Here is a 20820-nt window from a genome sequence, read left to right on the forward strand (position 1 = left end):
AGAGGAGAGAGAAACATCTATTTGTGGTTCCACTTATTTATGCACTCACTGGTTGATTCTTGCATGTGTCCTGATCGGGGATCAAACCTGCAGCCTTGGGATGATGCTCTAACCGACTGAGCTGTCCGGCCAGGGCTAAAACATCATTTATTAAAGGATCGGCTCATTTAGTTCTTTTTGTCTCTACTTATTTGCTTTGTTTCTTCATGATTTTGTATTTCACAACTAGATGAACTGAAAAGTTGCTTCATATCTGAGTACATTTCCTTTCCATTTCATCAGTCCAAGATTATCTACTGGACAATCAGATTCTGGTGAAACTACAGGAATGAGTGAGGATTCAACTATGATTTAAAAAAAAATACACACATTAAATTGGATTCATTTTCACTGAATTCCATCAAAGCTTGAGAGAAGGAATTATATAGAAAATATCAGCACCGTTTTTTATTGGTATATAGGGTTTAATTTTGGTTTGGTAGGTGTGAAATAGATTACCACTCAGAATCTGGTCACATGATTAAAGGGAACACAACCATGAACATCTTCGTTTAAGAGGTATCAACTTTCCCACTTCCTAAAATCCTTTGGACACACAGTTTAGCTGAATAATGAGTATCTGATAGAAGCTATGGATTTTTTATGTTCTTATTATTAAGCACTCAAAGGAAGAATTAATTTCTATGCTTAATGGAATGCCTTATCTATCTTACATATCTCATTATATACATAAGATATAACAAAATTATAGAATATACCAATAGAAATGTCAAAAACATATGAATATTAGAAATATGCATCTGCATGGACATTTATTTTTTTAATTTTTGTATTTTTCTGAAGCTGGAAACGGGGAGAGATAGTCAGACAGACTCCCGCATGCGCCCGACCAGGATCCACCTGGCACGCCCACCAGGGGCGAAGCTCTGCCCACCAGGGGGCGATGCTCTGCCCCTCCAGGGCGTCGCTCTGCAGCGACCAGAGCCACTCCAGCGCCTGGGGCAGAGGCCAAGGAGCCACCCCCAGCGCCCGGGCCATCTTTGCTCCAATGGAGCCTTGGCTGCGAGAGGGGAAGAGAGAGACAGAGAGGAAGGAGGGGGGGTGGAGAAGCAAATGGGCGCTTCTCCTATGTGCCCTGGCCGGGAATTGAACCCGGGTCCCCCGCACGCCAGGCCGACGCTCTACTGCTGAGCCAACCGGCCAGGGCCGATTTTTAAACACCTAGAAAAGGGTTAATCTGTATAACCCTTGATTCAACTATATAACAATTTGATGCCCTGAGGGTTAAAAGATACTGGAAAAGTATTTCTTCATTGACACACAAAACAATATTCATGAAACTTTAATAATAATCATCCTGCTTATCAAGTTTATATTTCATAAGTAGTGCAAAGATAATTTCAGATTAGCCCATTTCTAAATGATACAGTTTCAAAAAAGTATCCAGTAAATGTCAGTGGGGCTTTTATACCATTTTCAATCAAAGTCTGTTTACCCACTAGATGTGTAATGTTAAATATATAGTGTACTCCTCTAGAGCACAGTTTGGGATCCACCACAACCTCTACAGAGTTCCTTTGTCAGTAATGACAATAATAATACCACTGATTGCATCAAGGGTCCTCTGTGTAAAAACAGACTGGGGTTGGGCACAAAAGGAAACACAGAGACATTTAAGACATATCGGCACGGCTCTAAAAGAGCTCAAAATCTCATGAGGTTGCCAAGTTCATTGCAAATTAAAAGGGACAACCTACAATTCTGGGCAACATGAGCAAGTTGCCCAAGTAAATGTGCAAGGAGTTCAGAGGCAGGAGTCTCTGTGGGCTGTGGTTAGGCAATGGTTTACAGGGAAACAAGGGTTGGAGCTGTGATTAGAAAGATGGGGTATCTTTGGAAAGACAGGAGAGTATTCCAGCTCCTGCCGAGTGTGAGCAAGTGGGGGTGCGGGGCAGTCACTGTCCTCAGGAAGCTTGGAGAGGACAACTTAGGGGCATTTACATAGTAGTAATACAATCACAAATGCTAAACTAGTAACTAACTAACCACCAGCCTATACTGAGCACCAACAGCCCACTTATCCAGGATTATTGTCTTTTGCTAACTACAATCTTCTAGAAGTGATTATTAAATACTCAAAGCAGCCGTGTGAAGGCCGAGCACTAAAGCGACCCACTTTTACTCCTTTGGCGTTCACGTGGTCTTATTGTCATCGAACCATCAACAAGCTGCTCACACCCCATTACTATAGGTTGAAGTGCAATTCCCCTGTATTATAGATAAGGAAATGGAATTATAGATGACCCAGTTTGTCCAAAGTCACTTTGCTACTACTCCTAGCGGGGCTGGGATTTGAACTGAGGTCTGCCTGACTCCCAAATTGGTGCTCACCACTCTTCTTCTTCACGCTTCAGGTTCTCAGACGAGAAGCACCAAACAGGGAGACAAGGTACAGTGACAGCCAAGGAAAGATGAAAGCTGATACGTGAGAAGAGGCGGTCTGAAGTGTAGGGCACTGTCCCGGTCAAATGATGGACACCTACCACATGGATCTCAAGTCATCTCTCATTCCTGTATCCTCTGGTTATGATGACATTTGAGAAATGGAGCCATTCAGAGTTGTTAAATAAATTTGCCTCCTTAAAGAGATACACTTCACTTATCTGATGCTTACTGGCACACGGACAGGGACGTCCTGAGCAAGACAATCTGGGCTGTCACAGCAGTCCAGGGGGGAGGTAAGGAGGATTGGGATAGGGAACTGTCTGAGGAAATAGAAAGTAAGTTGCAGAAACATAAAACTTTGCAAAGGAGAAAAGGCAAGACATACTGACGGGGGGGGGGGGGGGGGGGGGGGCGAGTGTGAAGGAGAGAGAGGGGTCTAACGTGCCCAGGGACTGAAAGGAGTGGGCTTCCACGGATGGCACTAGGGACGATGGCACGTGGCATTAAAATGTTCTTTTATCTCGGGTGTGGTGGACAGTACAGAATAGGTTTCAACAAGCTGAATTACAAGCACTGGCAGGATATCTAGGTTGAAATATTCAGTGTCCAACTATTTATACTGAAACTGAGGCGAGGAATTGCTTCATTTGCCAAAGGTGAGGTGTCAGGACCCGCTGGTCAGTGACAGGCAGAATCTAGTTCCCACTGCTGCTGTGCTGACTCTTGAAGGAGGATAAACCATTTTGAAGAGAGGATGAAATCAATAGGACAGGCTAAGCTGCACAGGATTAATCCCAGGACGAAGAAGGCAAGGTGATGCAGAACCAGTTCACGCACAAGGCGAAAGACAAAGGACGGAGCCAAAATGACTGCTAAACAAAGATGGGCAGGACAGACAGACACCCCCCAAAAAACAACCCCTCAAATCAAAGGTTCACATCCCAAAGTGGAACAGTATTGCCAATTGAGAATCCAGCTGTCTGATGGAAGAGCTCTATTTTGGATACATTTCATTTCTGGCATTTGTAACAACACAGAGGAAGTGTTCTACATGCAACAAGACAAAAACCAGGACAGCAGAACAGAGGAGAGGTCACCGCTGGACATGCTGACCTAGGGGCGGTCATCAACACCTCGATGAAAATGGAACCCATGTGGGTTAGCCGCTTCCCAGGGGAAATGCTGTAGAAAGCAGAGCAGATGGCGAATAAAGTAATCCTTGGGGACACAGAGATGCTGTCAAATAGTATGAGGAGGACAGTATGAGTCACAGGGAAAGGTCAAGGATAAAATGATGATAAACACAATTAAAGAATTGATTCAGGAGAATGAAAACAGAGGAAGAGCTACTGGGTCTGGCTGGGAATAAGCCAAGAGCCCCTTTCCCCCACAGGGTCAGGAAGAGAGAAAGAAAGGCGTGTGATCCTGGGAAGAGAAACCAATGCACCATGTTATGCCCCTCCCTCTTCTAAGAAATGTGAGATTCTCTTAAGGACTTGCAAAATCTTTTACATCTTTCTTGAATCTGCTGAGGCTACCGTAGCTTTATTCCTTCAACTGGGAAAACATTCTTGTCCCATCTTTTGCAAATTCCTCACACATCCTCTACCTACTGGCTCATTGTTCGCTGAAATCAACTTGTCTCCATGTTCAGAACCACTTCTCTTTCTGAAAGTTGCTAACCTCATCCAAAACAGCTCGGAGTCTCTCTCAAATTCTGTGTTTGACTGCCATAAATCTCTGTGGGCGAGCCAGTCTTTCACTGAAGCAGGTAAGCACATGTAGTCCGTTAATTGATTGTCTAGCGGCCACATTCACAAGTGTTCATAAGCATTGTGCAAATCACCAATCCCATATAACTGGTGAAGTCGAAAGCACTACCAATACGACACACATGATTTTCAGTGTCCTCTATAGCAGTGGTCCCCAACCCCCAGGCTGCGGATGGTCCGTGGGCCATTTGGTACCGGTCCTCAAAGAAAGAATGAACAACTTACATTATTTCCATTTTATTTATATTTAAGTCTGAACAATGTTTTATTTTTAAAAAATGACCAGATTCCCTCTGTTACATCCATCTAAGACTCACTCTTGACGCTTGTCTCGTAAGTTCGACAATTATATTTAAAAATACCACAGTTTTTATGCCAGTCGCATAATTTTATTTTGTGCATTTATCCGTCCCACCCTAAAGGCTGGTTCCTGAAAATATTTTCTGACATTAAACCGGTCCGTGACCCAAAAAAGGTTGGGGACCACTGCTCTACAGGAAACTGATGGCATGGACGAAAACAACTCAAAAAATCTTTTTAAAAAACACTAGCTGCATTAACCAAGAATCTTAATTATTATTATTTTTTTTTTAAAGAAACTTTCTAAACATAGGTGGATTAGTTTACCATGCAAACCACAGGCTGGGTGCTTAAACAACAGAAATTAGTTGTCTCGAAGTTCTAGAGGCTGGAAGTACAAAACCGAGGTGTAGGCAGGTTGGTTCTCTCTGAGGACTGTGACAGAAGGATCTGTCCCAGATCTCTCTGAGGTGTGCAGGTGGCTATCTTCTCCCTGTCTCTCTTTACATCATCTTTCCTCTATGCATGTGTTTGTGCCCAATCTTTGGCTTTTTATAATGACACCGGTCTTATTGAATTAGGGCCCACCCTCATGACCTCCCTGTAACTTGATTACCTCTGTAAAGACCCTATCTCCAAATAAGGTCACATTCTGAGGTACCGGGGGTTAGGAATTCAACACAGGAGGTTTTGCGGGGGGGGGGGGGGGGGAGGGCAGACAGACAGACATATGGACACAATTCAACCCCTAACAAGCTTAAGGAAACTAAAAGCATTTTACTAGAGCATAATTTTCTCAGGATATACAGTTCATGGTATTCCCAAAGAACCATCTCCATTCTTCCCTCCTTGGAGATAAGACATTTCATTTTGTGACTTCCCTCTAACTTGCCTCAAGGACCTATGAGGGCATTTCAATTAGTCAAATGTGGAAACAAGCAGAAGCAAAATGATTATTTTAAATTAAATTCTGCATCAGTTTATTTTACAGCACGTCTGGCAAGGCCATGCACACGTGGAGCTAATATATGTCAAGAAATAACTGCAGTCGCTTTGGTAGGAGAGAGAATTGGCAGTGACATGTTAATAACACCCGAATGGGAAGCAGTAAACTAAGTTTCTAGTTCTATTTCTGAGTGTGTCAAACATTTCTCAAGTAGAACATGAGTAGGCCCAAAAGCTTGCTCAAAAGTGAGAGGAGTCGACTGTGGGCTTGGTCTGGGATGGGGAAGGGTTAGGAGGTTTCCTCCCTTGGGTCCATTTTGGTGTTTTTTGTTTTTGTATTTTATTGATTTTAGAGGGAGAGAGAGAGAGACAGGAACATTGATCTGTTCCTGTCTGTGCCCTGACTGGGGATCAAACGGGCAACCTCTGTGCTTCGGGACGATGCTCTAACCCACCGAGCTCTCTGGCCAGGGCCACTCTGGTGTTAAATAAAGAGACTCTGATTCCCCTTATCTCACGTGGACTCTAATTCTCTTTTCCATTGTCCTTTTAGTCCAAGGTCTGCAGAGGCTGTTACAGTTTTCAGCTTGGCATTTTCCTTCTAAGTGAGGGTCTCAAGAAGGATAAACTTGTAAGTCAACTTGATGGGGTGAAGACAGACGAGCGCCCACAAACTACAGAAACAAAGCCAGCTGGGCTTCTGGCTTCAGCCCAGAGGGATGCCACTGAGACCCACGTTTTTCAAAGAGCTAGAAGGCTGCTCACTTTGTCTCTGAAATGTTCTAAAGAAGGCGGTTCGAGTTTCAACAGTATTAATTTTCAGGTGTTCAAGTCCCAAATCTTTAAAAAAAAAAAGCCTCATCCCTGAATCTCTCAGCCACTCCATGTCACTGGCATACCAATCCCTTGCCACTTACTATTGTTACAAAATCATCACTAACGACCTCCAAGAGCCGCACACGAGTTGGTGTGGAGGAGGTGGGGGTCTGGTACCGCCAGGAAAGCCTCAGAATGAAATATCCTAGCCTTCAGAAATGGTTTAGAAAGCCCAAATCAAGACAAAAACAAAACAAAACTGGTAGGCTCTTCTTCTCTTTTATGAAGAAAAGAATCAGCTATTCTTATATTAGTAGAACAGAATGGTGAGTCTTGCATAAACCTTCTCCATCCCATGCCCAGCCCACGACTGCTTTGTCTCGTGAGCTTACCCAAAGTTCTCCGTCAGAAATGTTTGCACGCCCAGAATCAGAATCGGACACCCACTTTTCTCTCCCCCATTGTAGTGTTCTTATTACTATGCTGCTGTCAACTCTCTTTTATAGCAAAAAATATATATATCTATGTCAATTCTATTACTCTGCATTATTCTACTATCTCTGCGTAAATTCTGTAACTATGTGTCCCCTAGGACGGTAGACAGGTTGGAGTTCTAACCTCTAGTATCTGTGATTGTGACTTTATTTGGAAATAGGGTCTTTGCAGATGTGATCAAGGTAAGATGAGGCCATTCAGTGAGTCTTCATCCAACAGGACTGGTGTCCTGTTAAAGAGAGGAGAAAGCACGCAGGGAGGACTTCTTGTGACAGCAGAGGCAGAGACTGGGTGGTGCAGCTGTAAGCCAAGGAGTGCCAGCAGCCCCCGGAGGCTAAGAAGAAGCAAGAAAGGATTGCACCCACTTATGAGTGGGAACACGGCTACTTTGACTTTGGACTTCAAACCTCTAGAACCCTGAGAGAATACATTCTGTTGTGTTAGCCACCCAGTTAGCTTGTGGTTCTTTGTTACAGGAACCCTGGGACACTAAGACACTTTGTAATATAATTCAGGATGTATTTCATTGAAAAGACAGGTTTGTTCTCAAGAAGCCGTGATAAAGTATTTATAACAATCGTGGAGTCACGGCGGCCAAATGGCAGACTGCCCTTACAGCCTGCCTTTGCCGCCTCCTGGTTGCAAAGCCATGGGAGCATCCCCAGCCTTACTCCTGTGCCCTAGCTCCAGTTCCTGCCAGGGTGCTCAACACCTCCTCTCTTTATGCAAATCTGTTTGTTCATCGTGACCGACATGCAACTTCAAAAGTTCTAAGGAAGGCATATGCGAGTTTAGTCTGTCCCCACCAGCTACAGCTCAGGAGTCTTGGGCTGTTTCCCTCTCTAGATGGCAACGGCTTGCTCGCTGTGTGATACAAAGAATGCAGGACAAAGGCCCCCGCCTGCACGCTGCTCCCAGGGCAGCACCTGCTCGCTGCCTCTTGTGCTCATGTTTATGCATTTCTCTTGTAGGCTGTTTTCTACCTGCAAAGGAAACTTTGGGAAAGATGTCACACAGAACGGCTGATGCCTGTGACGCCTTTCCCCTGGGGTCGCTTCAAGGCTGGGATGCATGCCATCCTCCTCTGGAGGCACCATCACGAATCCTTTCTTGATCTAAATGGCACCTGCTGTTTACAACAGTAACTCTGCATTAGAGCCCCTTGTTCCCCGGAGAACTTTTTTTCTCATCACTTTCAGTTGCTTTAACTGACATCTGACGACACTCAATCAGAGATCACCTTGGGACAGGTACAGGAAGCGCCACCCCCAGCTCCCAGGGTAAAGGGAAGAAGGAAGGGGGGGAGGCACAGCGGAAGAAAAGCTGGAGGAATGGGGGAAAGGCAGGCAGGGGTGCAGGGAGAGAGGGGAGGAGAGTGGGGAGGAAGAAAAGGAAACAGAAAAGAAGAAAAACAAGTTAGAAAATAGCAAGTGAAATGATACCAGGAGCACATTCGGAATAACAAAGTAAACTAGGAAGCACACTAAAAACACAACAGAGGTCTTTCTGACAGGAGGTGTTTGTGCGTGGAAATCGGAATGTAAGAACCAGCTGGCACAGAAAGGAGCCCTTGGCAGTGCGATCCACCGCCCCTTCTACGCTGTGCATATTAAAGCAGGCTCTTTGGTCTGTTGTAAGGACATTTCTGTGCAGCGAGTCACTGTCATCAAGCCAGTCCTGGTGTTACTTCCCAGCAACTTAGGTGCTGGGCTGCTCACACAGAGCGAGGGGAGGCGTCCCCTCTGATTCTAGGGGTCCTTCCAGTGGAGCGCCTTCCTCCTGGGGCTCAGGCTGCGGAGACGTCAGGAGGCTCCCATGTGGCCTGCTTCCTGACACGCAGAAAGGGATTGGGTGACACGGACAGTCTCTAGTTTAGCAGTGGTCTGTGTTCTGAGAGCTGTCGTTTCAGGCTGTTGCTGAGTTCCCAGCAACTGTGTTACGGGTGCCGGCTCTATCCCTGGCTGGCTGCATGGTCTCGGCGCGTTATACAGCCTCCTGTGCCTCATTTATATAATGCAGACAGCACCAGTACCTCGTAGGGCCTGGCGAGGTTTAGACGAGTTAGTGTCTACAAAGCAAGCGTTTATTGAAAGATGCGGAGAGGGAGGCTGGCCAGCCCCACAGGCCTATCTCTAGCGTAATGGGGCTGATGTGCCGGCTCTCTAGGAGGAAAACTCACCGTTCTTAGCACAGTGCTGCACACGGTCGGCACACGCAAGAGCTCAGCATGCTGTCTTTGGACAACTGAACAAGGGAAACAGAAAAACAAAGAGCTGAGCCGAGAGCTCATTTGTTAACTTATCTCAATGCTTTTCCTTCAAGGGAAGGCAGGTTGGGCCCAGGGACTCTGAAGAGGATGTTCGGGAAACTTGAAGGGCCGGGAAGGACTCACAGACGGCCTCCTTATGTTACTTATATAACCATGAAAATGTGCATTTCTTTCCCATGTGCCATTTTAACCCGAAGCACTACCCCGGTCATAACTGGGAGCCGGTTTCTATGTACAACATGCTCACTGAAGATTTGTACCTACTGTATAATCTATGAGCTCCACTTTTTCGATTGAGCAGTTAATCAGTATTAAAAAAGCCTGAACACTCCTAATACATCTGATATTTGGGGGCTTTTTTGTGAGGTTTTTTTTGTATTTTTCTGAAGTTGGAAACGGGGAGGCAGTCAGACAGACTCCCGCATGCGCCCAACCGGGATCCACCCGGCATGCCCACCAGGGGGCGATGCTCTGCCCATCTGGGGCCTCGCTCTGTTGCAACCAGAGCCATTCTAGTGCCTGGGGCAGAGGCCATGGAGCCATTCTCAGTGCCCGGGCCAACTTTGCTCCAATGGAGCCTTGGCTGAGGGAGGGGAAGAGAGAGACAGAAAGGAAGGAGAGGGGGAGGGGTGGAGAAGCAGATGGGCCCTTCTCCTGTGTGCCCTGGCCGGGAATCGAACCCAGGACTCCTGCATGCCAGGCCGATGCTCTACCACTGAGTCAACCGACCAGGGCCTGATATTTGTTTTTAATAAGTTATATGTGTTATACTTTGGTCCTATAGTATATTTGCTAAAAACACAAAAATAGAACATTTAAAAGGATGAGATAAAAAATATATATTCTACTGTTTTCTTCTGTATCCTGATCAATTGTCCTAAACCCTTCACTTGAAAGACCCTTCTATGATGCAAGTGACCCAAGCCAAGGAACTTCGCGTTGGTCTTGGCCATTTGATAAACAGTGAGCGGGAACCGTCATTTCTGAGCAGAAACGTTTCAGGGCCAGCATGTACCTTGCCTGCTGGAGCCTCTTTCCTTTACTGTGGTAACCAGGGACAGGCCAGGAGACCACGGCTCCTTAGCCTGGAAATGACTGAGGATAGCAGAAAAAGAGCCCAAGGGCCCCAGGTGGGCAGGAAGCATGAATGTGAAACAAACCCTGGTGTTTCAAGTCCCTGAGATGTGGGGCTGTTTGCTGCCGCACCATAATGTAGCCCATCCTAACCAGCACTGCCAAGTTCCTTAGTGCCGTTATCCTTAACAAGTCTGAATTAATGAGGTTGAATGCAATTATATTTCAGTGCTCGGCATGCTCACCCATCCAAACCAGAGCACACAGTTTTAAAGCCGACTTGATAAATTCTACGTCATTCCATTCCTGGCTCCCACACTTAGCACCTCTGTGCCCTGAGAAAATGCTTCATCACATCAATGTGTCAAATGATGGAGCAGCTCCGATCCTCATAGTTCCTGGTGATTTCAGGTGTGCCCACACTAACCACCACCCAAGAACTCTCCTGAACCAGTGAAAGGTGTAGGCTCATCCATCACAAATGCCTCTGGTTTGGTTCAGAAACTTGGGAGACAAGTGACTTCCTGGTGACTAAAATGGGACACTGCTCTTCAGACTGACCAGATGGGTTTGGCACTGCTGAATTCAGCCTCCATGAAGTACCGTTCCCTCCAGGAAAAGGGACACCCTGCCCCAAGTGCATGATGCAAGGCTATGTTCTTGGTAGAGAATATTCAAGTTCTGACATCATAATAACCACGGTATTACTCATGGTAAGCTCACAGGCCTGACAAGGCACATTCTGTACCCTCTTTATCACTGAAGTCAGCAATGACTTTAAAAATAGCAATGGCTCACACGCCCAGGGTACCACTAATATTAATGGCCGAGCAAACGCAAACACTATTCGGACTCCTTACTTAGATAGGGTTTTACACTGAGACTCCTAGAACTGAGGCTCAGTGTTCACCATTTCCATAGTGGGATGTTAAGTTATACAAATTTGCAAACAGAGATCTGTAGATCCTGAAAAAGGATACCCTCAAAAATGAGAAATCCAGGATTTTAGATGCCATCTTACTCATGACTCAAAAATGATCAGGCTAAAATGTAATTAATGAGAATATATATAAACTGGGGCACAGGGAAATGCTGAACATACCAAAATAAAGAGGGATGATGTTACAACGACAACGGACAGCTGTCTTAGCAAAGTCTATAAATAAGGGCCTGAGACTTTTCGTTATTAAGAGGGTATTTCACCCTGGATGCTTGATTCAGGTTCTTTGGAGAGAATTTTTCCCTAGAACAGAGAATGTTTTCATAATTTATAGGTTTCCTTAAAAGCACATGATGTCTGTTATTCAAATTCTGTGCTCAAAAAGCAGTCTTGGATCACTTGCTGGGATTCTAGAAAAGGCCTTCCGATTTAGGAGGAAATGCCCTTGCATGTGCAGGTCTAGCCTCCCGGGATGCTAGAAAGACCTCTCTTTAGACGATTCAGATGGATCAGTCTTCTATAAGTTAAGTTACTAGGACTCCATCCTTTGGAATGTAATACTCCTGGGTGGATTTATGAGGTCAAATTTCCAGAACCACCCAACTGAGGATTCTAGAGGCTGTGTTGAGCATCAGAAATATCAGCTGAGCGCCTACTATGTTCAAGCCCCACCCCAAGAGTTGCGGGAAGGCTACTAGCATTGGGGAAAACAGTACTGTTCGCTTTCCGAGAGACTAACACGATGAGATGAGTGACGGGAAAAGATTACTGACCACATAAGGTAGTTGTAACCATTACCGATGGGATGCTGCAGGGTTCAGAGGGAGGGGGGAGCACAGGAGGGAGCACCCCAAGGGGAAGGCGGGGGTAAGCTGAAGCAGGGTTCAGAGGGAGGGGGGAGCATAGGAGGGAGCACCCCAAGGGGAAGGCGGGGGTAAGCTGAAGCAGGGGTCAGAGGGAGGGGGAGCACAGCACGGAGCACCCCAAGGGGAAGGCGGGGGTAAGCTGAAGCAGGGGTCAGAGGGAGGGGGGAGCACAGGAGGGAGCACCCCAAGGGAAGGCGGGGGTAAGCTGAAGCAGGGGTCAGAGGGAGGGGGGAGCACAGCACGGAGCACCCCAAGGGGAAGGCGGGGGTAAGCTGAAGCAGGGGTCAGAGGGAGGGGGGAGCACAGGAGGGAGCACCCCAAGGGGAAGGCGGGGGTAAGCTGAAGCAGGGGTCAGAGGGAGGGGGGAGCACAGCACGGAGCACCCCAAGGGGAAGGCGGGGGTAAGCTGAAGCAGGGTTCAGAGGGAGGGGGAGCACAGGAGGGAGCACCCCAAGGGGAAGGCGGGGGTAAGCTGAAGCAGGGTTCAGAGGGAGGGGGGAGCACAGGAGGGAGCACCCCAAGGGGAAGGCGGGGGTAAGCTGAAGCAGGGTTCAGAGGGAGGGGGAGCACAGGAGGGAGCACCCCAAGGGGAAGGCGGGGGTAAGCTGAAGCAGGGGTCAGAGGGAGGGGGGAGCACAGCACGGAGCACCCCAAGGGGAAGGCGGGGGTAAGCTGAAGCAGGGGTCAGAGGGAGGGGGGAGCACAGGAGGGAGCACCCCAAGGGGAAGGCGGGGGTAAGCTGAAGCAGGGTTCAGAGGGAGGGGGGAGCACAGCATGGAGCACCCCAAGGGGAAGGCGGGGGTAAGCTGAAGCAGGGTTCAGAGGGAGGGGGAGCACAGGAGGGAGCACCCCAAGGGGAAGGCGGGGGTAAGCTGAAGCAGGGTTCAGAGGGAGGGGGGAGCACAGCACGGAGCACCCCAAGGGGAAGGCGGGGGTAAGCTGAAGCAGGGTTCAGAGGGAGGGGGAGCACAGCACGGAGCACCCCAAGGGGAAGGCGGGGGTAAGCTGAAGCAGGGTTCAGAGGGAGGGGGAGCACAGGAGGGAGCACCCCAAGGGGAAGGCGGGGGTAAGCTGAAGCAGGGTTCAGAGGGAGGGGGGAGCACAGCATGGAGCACCCCAAGGGGAAGGCGGGGGTAAGCTGAAGCAGGGTTCAGAGGGAGGGGGAGCACAGGAGGGAGCACCCCAAGGGGAAGGCGGGGGTAAGCTGAAGCAGGGTTCAGAGGGAGGGGGGAGCACAGCACGGAGCACCCCAAGGGGAAGGCGGGGGTAAGCTGAAGCAGGGTTCAGAGGGAGGGGGAGCACAGCACGGAGCACCCCAAGGGGAAGGCGGGGGTAAGCTGAAGCAGGGGTCAGAGGGAGGGGGGAGCACAGGAGGAGCACCCCAAGGGGAAGGCGGGGGTAAGCTGAAGCAGGGTTCAGAGGGAGGGGGAGCACAGGAGGGAGCACCCCAAGGGAAAGGCGGGGGTAAGCTGAAGCAGGGTTCAGAGGGAGGGGGAGCACAGGAGGGAGCACCCCAAGGGGAAGGCGGGGGTAAGCTGAAGCAGGGGCCGGAGGACACACGGTCAGGGTTAGAGGACACATCCGTTTTACTTGAGACTTAGAAGACATCTGCTTGTCACAGGACCTGAAGTAGTTTGCACACACAATATAAAATATAACAACCTGACATAAAACGGGACTGAACCCATCTCCAGGGGAATGAAATGCAAGGAAGAATCAAGAAATCCAGACATCTGACTGAAAGCTGAGGGCTCCTACAGGGAGTGGCGGAGGAACTTGGAAAGGCAGGCTGGGGTCGGCAGTGAAGGAAGAGCACTGGGCGCCTGGTTCGATTTTATTGATGCTATCCATTGTATCAAGGAGGAACCAGGAGCCCGAGGAGGTATTTGGGGGGAAGGGGAGGCCTGTCAGACTTCCAACGGGCCTGGAGGCTCCCAGTCCTTGGAGGAGCATCTGTGAGATACAAAGATCCCGTGTGCAAGGCAGAAATGTAAAGCGAGGCTACAGACAAGAGGCTGAAGGAGCAATCTGGAGACCTTTGCACTGACAGGGAAGGCCAAGGACAGATCGTGAATCCACAGTAACGCGGAGTCCAGTGACAGGTGACAGAAGGAGGCTGGTTCTTTTTGGTGGCCTCACTGACCTGTAGTGGCAGAGGGAGGCATGCTTTTGTGTTTGCAGCCAGACCCAGTAGGCAGTGGGCCCTCTGAACACGGGAGCTCACAGGTGCGTGGAACTCTGCGCCTGGATAGAGCTCAGACACACCAGGGACCAGGTGGCTGTGGGGCTTCCCCGAGGGAACTCAGACAGCAGATCGCAGAAGACACACGTCAGCAAAGCCCCCTCCAGCCAGCACAATTCTCAGTGAGTGCCTCTCCAAGGCCAGAGCTGATCTGAATTTAATCAGCTCTCAGGCTGGTACTGTGAGTTCCTGGTTTGTGCCATGCCCTCCAGCCAAAGCTGGGACGTAAAACCTTTATTCTTGAGGGGGCCAGGAGGGACAGGGGCCTCCAGCCTGCAAGTGAAAACTCACAGCAACCCTTACAGAGGCACGGGGTCAATCACACAACTTAGCCAAAAAGGGCACCTGTTATTACACGTAAGATGTTCACAGAGAACATCGAATTCACATTGTCCTTCTGACGGCTGGATGCAGCGAACGTGCTCCGGTCCTCTCACCAGCAGCAGATACACTCAATTTGCCCAATTGAGCTGAGCAGGCCCGGCGCTGGAGCCCTCTCTGTGGCAGTTCTCGAGAGGTGGTGAAGGGCAGAGCCGACACGGCCTGTCCTGCACATGGCTATCGGGCTGCACATGGCTCTCGGGCTGCCTGCCTCGTGGCCTTGACCCTGAGAGCCACTTCCTTTTCATTCCTTTTTAGTTAAGCAGAAAATGAAGCTATCAGCTCCATTTCCACTCTCCCTGCACGAATCCATTTCCCCTTTCTTTCTTGGCCCAAACTCTGTGGCTCATCTAAGATTCCCACCGAGGTCTTTGGTGACTCTTACCTTGCTAAATAGGTTGCTCCTCTGAGAAATGGCAAATCAAATAAAAGGTGGAAGAAAGTATAAGAATACACTCTGAGGGGCAAACAGAATATAAAAATGGTAAAAATAAAAAAGCCTGTTGATGTCTTGATTCTTAGCTTTCACTGCCACAAAGTGCTAAGAATTTTTTGGTGGGGATTCGGGATGGAATAATGGAAGTGAAGTCAGCAACCCTAGACTCTGTTTTTCACACTTACTCATGCCACAAAATCCCATTAAATCACCAGGAACCCCTGGAGGATAAGATCTAACACCAGTTAGTTCACAAGTAGAAACCACTGCAATTTCCTCATTTCTGCCCGCTCTTCATTCAAAGAAAGCGTGGTTGAAAGTCAGCAGGAGTTTGCATATCACTTGGACTGGAGGGCAGAGAGCTGGCTATGGCCAGGGTCCTGGTGCTCGGGGATGTGGGGTGGGCAGGCCAGGGTCCTGCAGGTCTGGTTCCCACAGCACACGTTCGGGGCAGGAAGTCCTCTGTGCCCCACTAGTCCTGGGCCACATGAAGTTTGATTCAGAGCTATGGGACCACAGCTCAGCCATAAAACAGAAATCAATGAGGAACAAGATAAGCCTTTTTTTCAGGTGCGGGCTGAAACTTGGGAAAAGTTATTACAGCAAAGGGAAACAGTGCAGATACTGGGGAGGCTGGTTTCTTTTTTTTCCTTGCAGGAAATCTTCCCTGCTGATTTAAGAGGTGGGCCACACCTGCCCAGAGACCAAATAAACCCCAGTGCAGAAGGAAGGGAAGCCAAACTTGAGTTATTCAGCCAGTGACAAAGACACCCAAATGATCCCCAGCTAGAGAAGTGAACATTGGCTCCGCTGACGAGTCAGAGAAAGGGCTCCGTCTGGAAAGCATGGCCACGCTAATGGAACACTCAGAGCTTAACAGTCTGGTCCTGCCGTGTCCCCTGAGCACAAGCCCAGCTGACTTGGGCCACAAACAGGACTGAAGACCTCGTTCCAGAAGAAATGAGAACACTCCTGGGCCAACGGGCAACTCTGGCGAGTGCACTGGGGTTAGAAAGAAGTGCTGTATCAGTGTGAGATTCCCTGCAGGTGGGGCCTGCGCTGTGTCACATAGCAGAACACACAATTCCTGGGGCACACGTGGTGAAGCAGGCTGTCCCTCAGATTTCTGTGTGGATTGGAAATGCTCCATAGTAACCTCTTCTGTTCAACACAGTAGCCGCTAGCCACACGGGTGGCTACTGAGCACTTGAAAGTGTGACTAGCGCGACTGAGGACCTGAATGTTAACTTTCATTTAATTTTATTTTAAAGAGCCACTTGTGGCTAGTGGGTAATGTATAGGATGGTGCAGAAGCCAAGGGCCATGACATTGATAACTTACCCTCATTCAGAAACAGTAGCATTTATATCAATATAAAATATGTAACATATAATATATGCATATGTATGTTACACATATACCATGCATATATACACACCTATGACAACAAAAAGAGAGTGCGAGAGAATGTGCCTGCAAGTGCATGCAAATGAGAACAGAAATGGGGTCAAATGCTAACCAGTGAATCTGGGTAAAAGGTATGGGGCTGTTCTTCATATTAATTTTACTTCTGCAAATTATCAGTAAATTTAAAATTACTTCTGAGTAAAATTTTAAAAACACACGTGGGTGAATATTTATTTGCCAACCAAGGCCATCTAACAGGGCCCTCCTGGAACTTACTGGTAGGTATTTGGACCTAGGAAGTTCAAGACATTCCAAAATTATGAACAAACACCCTGGATCCCACGGATGTGTCCCCAAAGCGCTGCTCATCCAAACCCACCACGTGGTACCTCTTTGCAGTGGCAGGATCACGCATCTCCTCCTCCACCTCCTCCTCCATCATGGCCTCACCACCCCTTCCCACTTGAGCCCGACAGCCAACAGGGGTCCACACAGGACTTGTCTATCAAGGCAGCTTTTCCAGTAACAGCTTTATCAACAATTTAATTCTCAAACCATAGATGTCCCCCTTTAAAAGTGCACAGTTCAGTGGTTTTGAGTGCATTCAGAGTGGTGTGACCGCCATCACGGCCTGATTCCAAACCGCCTGCATCATGCGGAACAGAAGCCCCGTGCCGTCAGGAGTCACTCCCCGTTCATCAGCCCCCCTCCCCCCCCCCCGCGCCCCGGCAACCACTCCGCCATCTCTCTGTGGACTGGCCTACCGTGGACATTTCAGATAGATGGAATCACAGAATATGGGGCCTTTTACATCTAATTCTTTCACTTAACATAATGGTTTCAAGGTCCACCCTTGCTGTAGCCTGTGTCTGCATTTCATTCCTTTCTATGGCCAGATAATACTCCACTGAGTGGATACAGGACATTAGTTTACCCTTCCATTAGCTGCTGGACAGTGGGGCTGTTTCTACCTTTTGGCTGTGGCGAACAATGCTGCCGTGACCTCATGCCCAAGTCTGTGGACAAGTGTGAGTGGAACTGCCCGCTTATGTACTGACACCAGGTTTAACCTCTGAAGGAACAGCCACGCCATTTCCTCACGTGGCCTCCCTGGAGTCCCAAAGAGTCCTCCCACCCAGTGGTCCTGGCTAAAGCCCACGGAGGGCAACTGTGCAGTAGTGGCGGCCCTCCTGTCGTCCTGTGAAACGCCACAATCTACACCCAGAGCGGGAGTCAGGGTTTGTGTGGCTCGAGGTAAATAAATGAGAGAAGCTGTGACCCACTCGGTGCCAGCCGCACGCTCAGCCTGGTATTGCCCCAGAGAGTGAGCCAGCACCTGGCATGGCAGACGAGACCTGGCAGCACGTGGGTGCCAGATGAAGGGGCTCTCTGTGCACCACGCAGCTGCAGCCAGTGCAAGCCTGCTCCTCCTCCAACTGTCCCCGCACCGTGGCGGAGCTGTCTGCGCCACTGGCCGAAGCCCGAGGCAGAGCTGTTTACTGCCGCACAGATTGTCTCCGAAACACGCCTGCTGAGAAGCTGGCAGGGTTAGAGCCAGGCAAGGGCAAGGGCCATGAGCAATCGGGGAGCAATCAGCCAGGGAAGCTAACAGAGCGAGGGGCTGGGGGGGCTGTCGCCTGTTAGTCCTGACACGTTCCAGAGTGAGGGCCAGGACTGGTACACACATGGACAGAAGCCCAGGAAGGCGGCCAGGCCCACCACCAATGCAACTGGTGATTCTGATTCAGGCAGGTGGCTCCTCCACCCTGGTGGGGAACAAATGTCTGAGCCTCGTGTTAGGGGACTGGACTAAATTCCCAGGCAGGAGTACAAACTCCAGAGCTACACAGGCACGTTTTGAGGATAGGTTACGGGCTGGTGAGGTAAGGATGATTGCTGCAGGGAAAACAGAAGTCCTGTGATAACTGGCTTTGGGTTCCACAACCTTCAAAGCCCTGGGCAAATGCTGCTCCATCAGAGACCAAAGGAACCTCTTGCTTTTCTACAACATCGAGATGGCAGCGAGGTAGAGGTGGATTCAAATGTTCAGAGTAACAAAAGGGGTCAGAAAGAGTTCCAATATAGACCATCTTCCCTACAAAGAACATGTAGAGATACCCCCTACCCTTTTAAAATAAGGAAGCACCATCCAAATGCAACTGGGCTAGCTTTGCCCTCCAAAGCAAATTTCCCTGGGCAGCAAGAGATTTTAAACTGCCTTGACTAATTCAAGAGGACGAACCAGTACAGCTGTCCCTGACCCTTTCAAATCTAACACCAAAGGGTTGGCCAAGTCTCACGGGAAGGCCCGTGGCTTAAGTGTCTCACAAGTGTGTGGAGATGGCTCTTTGGTGGTGGTGTGGTCCGGGCTGACTGCCCGGGCCTCCACTTCTCTGTAGGCACCTCCCCAGGCCCCAGTGCAGGAAGAGCCACAAACCATGAGATCCTGACAGGCTGTTGGGAGGGGCAGGAGACCCCGCTAGGCCCTGAGGGCGGTTATACACTCCTGGTGGGAGGGATGGGGATAGAGGAGGACTGCCTGCGAGGACAAAGGGGCAGCAGAGCACAGACCAAGTCTCAGGGACACCGAGTACAGTTCTCCGAACAGAGAATAATTTCCAGGTCTTCTAAGTAGTTTCAATGGTTTCCCATAAAATTTCCTTCTCTTTAAAATAGACCCATGATATCCTTGGGACATTTTTACATATGATTTAAAATTGCCAGATCATTCTTGGAAAATGTGTTACTCACCTTGGAGGTAGCCCTGTGGAAGGAAGCCAATGTCCTCAGCCCAACAGCCAGATGTCCCCAGCACAGGATGGGGGGGGACATCCTGGGGTAGCAGCAGCAGCGGGGGGGGGGGGGAGCTGTACACCCCCCATACGACATCCTCCATGTGGAAAAACCAAGACTTAGGAATGGCCACTGGCCCATGGATTCTGCCACCATTCCTGGTTCCGGATTTGGGCTCCAAGATCAGAATGGCTCAGGGCTCTGTACTAAGAAGAGCTCTGGACAAAATATAAGGGTTTAATACTCAGGATACAATGGATTCAGGGTCTGGGGAATTAGTTCTAGGGGTCACCGAAAAGATAACAGAGACTTCTGTGAGGAATCCGGGAATAGAAACCAACACTGGCTACAGGCCTGTGTGGAAGTCGATCCTTACAACTCAACAATAAAAAGACAAATAACCTGATTTTTAAAATGAGCAAAGAATTTGAATTGACATTTTTTTAAAGGAGATACACAAATGGCCAATAAGCACAAGAAAAATGAGCATCATCATTAGTCATTAGAGAATGACCAGAGGGTGGAGGTTGGGGAGTGATTGCTAATGGCTATGGGATTTTGGGGGTGGGGAAATGTCTGGAGTTAGATAGTAGTAATTGATGTATAACTGCAAATCAACAAAAACCCAATGAGTTGTATACTTCAAAAGGTGACCCTTATGATATATGAATTACATCTCAATAAAGTTGTCTGAAAAAAAAGGCACAGTGGTAGATGCATGATACATATTATCACCCAATGAACCTATGAAATGCATATTATCATTCCCTTTGCACAGGTGAGGAGACCTGAGGATTGGCAAGGAATTGCTAATTGCCAAGAGTCACACAGCTAACCTTGTGGTGAGAGGATTTAAACTCAGCTGCTGCTTCCAGGGGACACGTCCTGCCCACCTCACCACAGTTCTTGCCAACATGATACACCAACTAGCAACTGAAAACTGAAGAATGGTTTCTATGGAAAAAATAGCACTCCATGGACAAAGAATCACTGACTGACATAAAACACTAGTGTCAGAAGTCGTGTTAAAGGGCATCTCGCCAAGTCCCTTCAATTTGCAGATGAATAAGTAGAGCTTCAAGGTGGTCCACTGACCTGCCCAACCATGGCAGCGAGGCTGCTGGGAGCGGTCGCCCCTCTCATTTCACAGAAGACGAGCTGGTGTGTTGTTCACTGCAATTAGGAAGGAATCGAAAGGCAGGAGAGTTCACCCAGCTGGGGCACTCGGGCCAACAGGTTTGCACCGACCTTCAAACAGGCCAGCCTCCTGTCGAGCTCTGGCAGGAAGATCACTCAGGCTGGTTACGGCTCACATTATTCTGCAGTTACCCTGAAATTTCTCTCCCGACCCCAGGAGTGCTCTGAAAAGTCCCACCAGGGTGCGACTGTGCCAGGGATCCCCCAGAGCTTTTGAACTGCTTAGCAGAAACAGGGAGTTCTGGATGAAGCATTCACGTGTGAGGATAAAGGCCCAGCGGACTGAAGAAACTCTCCTCCCCCGTCATCGGAAGCCACTCTATGGGGAACCGCTTGAGCAGGGAAGGGAAGGAACGCTGATGCCAAGATGAATTCCCACTGTAACTATGGGGTCTTCAGTATTCTAGGTTGGGGGTCTTTTTAATGCCTGCTTAATGTTTCC

General features: G+C 48.9%; 1 protein-coding gene across 5 annotated transcripts in view; it reads right to left on the reverse strand.

Annotated features, from left to right (window-relative positions):
• The window catches only part of HIPK2 (homeodomain interacting protein kinase 2), a 175098-nt gene that overhangs the window by 125628 nt on the left and 28650 nt on the right, over positions 1-20820 (reverse strand). Inside the window, exon 1 of one of the 5 annotated variants that reach the window (XM_066362849.1) lies at positions 8953-9015. The exons of the other annotated variants lie outside the window; for them this stretch is intronic. The gene's annotated coding sequence lies outside the window, so the exon portion shown is untranslated. Of the gene's footprint in view, positions 1-8952; positions 9016-20820 lie in introns of those variants that run through there. 5 annotated transcript variants of the gene reach the window in all.

The sequence above is a fragment of the Saccopteryx leptura genome, chromosome 2 (assembly GCF_036850995.1).
Source record: "Saccopteryx leptura isolate mSacLep1 chromosome 2, mSacLep1_pri_phased_curated, whole genome shotgun sequence".
In the NCBI taxonomy this organism is placed as follows: domain Eukaryota; kingdom Metazoa; phylum Chordata; class Mammalia; order Chiroptera; family Emballonuridae; genus Saccopteryx; species Saccopteryx leptura.